At 34.8% G+C, this 4363-nt stretch overlaps 1 long non-coding RNA gene across 2 annotated transcripts in view; it reads right to left on the bottom strand.

Moving 5' to 3' along the window:
* LOC144234285 (uncharacterized) overlaps positions 1-4363 on the bottom strand; it is an 882104-nt gene that overhangs the window by 638743 nt on the left and 238998 nt on the right. The window contains exon 3 of one of the 2 annotated variants that reach the window (XR_013335913.1): positions 3695-3791. The exons of the other annotated variant lie outside the window; for it this stretch is intronic. This is a non-coding gene — a long non-coding RNA (uncharacterized LOC144234285). The remainder of the gene's footprint in view (positions 1-3694; positions 3792-4363) is intronic. 2 annotated transcript variants of the gene reach the window in all.

Genomic DNA, 4363 nt, shown 5'->3' on the forward strand with positions numbered 1-4363 from the left:
GTGTGGGTGTGTGTGTGTGTGTGTGTGTGTGTGTGTGTGTGTTTTCTTAATCAGATTCTTTTCTAAACCAGCTTTCTGGACTATTTATATAAAGAAAAACATAATAGAAAGAAACTATGATCAATTGAAATTATACAGTATAAACCTGGGAGGAGACTTTTTAGTTCAATCCTTGATTTTACAGATAAGGGAGTGAGATTTAGAGAAACGAGAAATGAAGTCACCTTACTAAGGTCAGACAGCTAGTTGGTGGCAACACCAGAATAGAAATGAAACTAATTGCATGACTGCAAAAAGATATTGGAGGCCTAGAAGGCTGCTGTGTCCAAGCATGTGGACTCTTCCAGACTCATGTACCACACTTCCCTCCTTTCACTGCCAGCACAATAAACTGCAGTCAGACGCATTCACTGAAAGATAAAACTAAGTAGCTAAACTAAAAGTCAAATAGCCCTGTTATTTTTTGAGGCCCAGTTTTACTTAACTCATTCCCCAGGTGAAAGATTAAGGAAATAAAATTTATCTTTATAGTTAACATAAAACAGGTGTTTTAAATCTGATTTCATTGCAAAATATGATTTTTCCAACACGGGNTGCCAATAAAGATCTTTTCTTATTTTCCTTTCTTCCCTGAACTTTATAGTTTGTATAAATTACTTCTAAGATAGTCTTATTAAAAAAAACAATAGAATCTGAACCCATGGAGATGGAATGTTCTAAGTCTCATAAAAGGAATTTTCCACTGAATTTCTTTCTTCCTTCTTTCTTTCTTTCTTTCTTTCTTTCTTTCTTTCTTTCTCTTTTCTTTCTCTCTCTCCCTCCCTCCCTCCCTTCCTCTCTCTCTCTCTCTCTCTCTCCTTCTTAATAGTTAAGGGGTGTATTAGCTCTTTTTCCTCTTGTGCCTTTGGCAGAGGAGGCAGGTGAGTTTGCTAGAGCACCTGTACCGAGGAACAGCCGGAGACACTGTTTATGTCACGGTTGCTCAACAAGTAACAAGGTAAACTCCTTAATCAGAATCTGTGCTCTGCAAAATGATCAAGAAGCTTATGCTCTTACCTTTATAATACTGAAAAATACCATCTACTATCATAGGTTTCACTTCTACCCACGCACGGAAGGCTCCATAAGCACAATCCTAGGATATCCTACTAGACATTCACACCCAAAGATCCTCAAGTCAAATGTGTGCAAATGCACACATTCTATTGCCCCTTATGTTGATCCTGGTCCTCCTCCAGGTTCTATACAGTCTGACCCTGCCAGACGTTCTGGAAATCAATATGCTATCTGTATTTTCCTTTCTACCTTAGTGCAAGACTTCCTTGTTCCTTATCTGGACTCAGGTATAACTTACACTCGTCAGCTGCTCTCCTGCCTAGATATAAGAGTATTTTTCTACAAGTTAAATGTGTTCACAATCCACCCCAGTTTTTAATCGTCCAGTGGCTTCTTAGCATTTGCAGTTTAATATCGAAAGCATGTCCTATGAAACTTTAGTCATTGCTCCCTGATAATATAAAAATTCAAAGCAAAGTGGTTTTCCATTGTCCAATAAGTTTGAATATGTTGTATAATGCCTAGCATAAAACTGATTCTCAGTCAATGTGTGATGACAGAATAGGTAGATGAATTAATGGATGCACTGATTGATAGACTGCTATCTTGTTTTATGCTAGATAATAAGGCACAAAAGCTCTACAGACTAAAGTTTAACAGAGCGGTCCATGTGGAGACACAAAAGTCTATGGCTTCTGCTCTGTTTTCTATCTATTTTATTTTATTTTATTTTATTTTATTTTATTTTGTTTCTTTGTTGTTGTTGTTCTGTTTTCATTCCTTGCCCAAGAGAATATTGAGTCTTCATGCTTGAAGTTTCTAGTAATAAAGTTTTAGTCTTAACTTTTCTCTCTGGAGACTCTGCCCCCTTCTTCTTTCTCCTCTTCTTCCTCCTCATTCCCACCATCTTTCTCCTTCTTCTGAAGCAGAGAAGTAAATTGCTCATCTGAGAAGTCTTCATATTTCAACGTATTCTACATAATTTCTCAATCTTAAGGAATTTTTTTTCTATTAATTTCTCACATAGCTGTTTGGGTCTTTTTAAGCTTATTTACCCATTCTAGGATAAAAAGTTCCAAAGATGACTATTGCTCAGTGAGAATCTGCAGAACAATCCTTAACTAAATGAGGGTTCTGAAGTCTGGGCAAGGGTATTCAACATTTCTATTTTTAACACTCACTTGTTGGTAAGTTGGTTTCTTATACTAATTTTTTCTTATATGAATTAATATAATAGGGCCCAGGTACTGACTCCTGCACAAATAAGTTGCTTTTTCCTATTGTTCTCTTTTATTATAATATAATAATATTCACTTTTTAAAACTTTGGGAAATTGAATATATATTAAATGTCATAAGAAATAAAAACGTTTGACTACTAATGTATTCATGATAGCATCCACTAACTTCTATGAGACCGCACAGAGTATACTGAAATTGTCTTCAGATAAGAAAACAGCAATTCTAACAAGGAGATAAAGCACTAAAAAGCTGCCAACACTGATGAAAAACAAGTTAACTGAAACAAACAAACAAACAAACTGCCAAAGTCTAGAACAGCAGAATAGCTATAATGGGCAGGAGCGGAGCCTGACTTACATATATATATATATTCCTTCCTTCCATCCTCTTTCTTTTCTTTCTCTGTAAATAATTTAATATTTTGCCAAGTAAATTTTTATAAAAGAAATTATAAAAGAATTTTTATAAAAGAAAGAAGAACTAATCATTTTCACTCATGATTCAATGATTCTTTTGTTTCCCTTGTATTCATAATTACAAATTTAGAATTGAAAGGGACAATGATAATAACTAATGTGAGATTTATATTGCACAAATTATTTACATGTGCAGAATATGTACAGCTTACAAAGCGGTTTCATTGGTATTACCTCCTTGATGCACCCAAAACACCACAGAGCAGGTGACACTGCCACTATCTCAGACGAAAGGATCCTAAAGGTAGTGATTTTCTGAGTGGCCCGATTCAGTTTAGGAGCTTCTTTTTAAATAACTACTGCCACCACATTTTTCTTTCCACTCTGTGTACCTTACAGATATTTCTATTTCTTATAATAATCCTCTAAGGTAGGTATCATGAGTCTGCCTCATTTATACTAAACACCAAATTCCAAGTGACTAAATGACTTTCACAAGGTCACATAATTAGTACATTCCAGTCTTGCTAAAAATTGATATTATACTTTCTAATCAAGATGTCTACATTTTACACTGAGAGATTGTCAACCAGCCTTTACTTACATACTTCTAAGATTAGGAAACTTTCTGTGTACTTAGTCTGATCTATTATCAGGTATTTTGATCAACAGTTTCTTTATTGTTAATTAAAATTTCAGCTCTTTGTTAGATTCAGTGATAAGTTCCAAAGATTCTCTCTTTTATAAAGAGTCTTTAATTCTCTAAGGAGAATTAAAGCATTACAATATTAAATAGAGTAAATAAGAAAGTAATTATTTTTGTTTGCATCATGGACTGGAACCAGGCCTTAATGAATCTTGTCCCTCACCCATTGGCTTTTGAATCACAGGTAGGTAAGCAATATCCTTCACGATCTGAAAACACTGGCAAGCTTATCACTATATGTTGCTTGCATTCTTGGTGTATTGTATATGACTTACCAAAGGCCGATCAGACCCTCAGGTTTGCAAGTGATTTCTTCAATAGGTCATCTCATCAGACATCCCTGCTGATACTTGAAAACTCTCTAGAAATGCCCTGCAAGTGAATGTAAGTATTTATTTAGCCTGTAGCATGTGATATACCTACAGGGCTGAGAAACACAATGTTGCCTGTCCTATGCTGGATTGAGAACAGAGGGAATTAGCACACTTAACACATACACCAAACCATATGGTATTTATTTTCCTATCTTATAGGTGAGATGGTTGAACAAATTGATGCAAGTTGCATATCCCCAGTAGGTTTTATGCAAGTATTTGAACCTCGACCTAACTGGTTCATGTTTATACACCACATTATCTAATGAAACAAAACATAAGCAAATAATTTAGCTGATTACTTCTATAACACAAATTCTGAAATAGAAAAGGCTTTTGTTTTTCACTTTTTTTTTCTTTATATTGGTGAGTTGGAATGAATCACTGGCTGAATAATGCCTGAGGATCTCCAGAGAACTCTCAATGTGTGACTGATAAAATCAACACATAATGGATGAGTTTAGAAATATGAATAGTCTTCTTAAGGAAAATGAATAGTTCCTAAGCCAGAATAAGACCTGACTCATTGTTATTAGCTAAGCTAAAGAGGAACAAAAAAATTATATATAT

This window comes from Crocuta crocuta, unplaced genomic scaffold (assembly GCF_008692635.1).
Source record: "Crocuta crocuta isolate KB4526 unplaced genomic scaffold, BGI_CrCroc_1.0 scaffold561, whole genome shotgun sequence".
Classification (NCBI taxonomy): domain Eukaryota; kingdom Metazoa; phylum Chordata; class Mammalia; order Carnivora; family Hyaenidae; genus Crocuta; species Crocuta crocuta.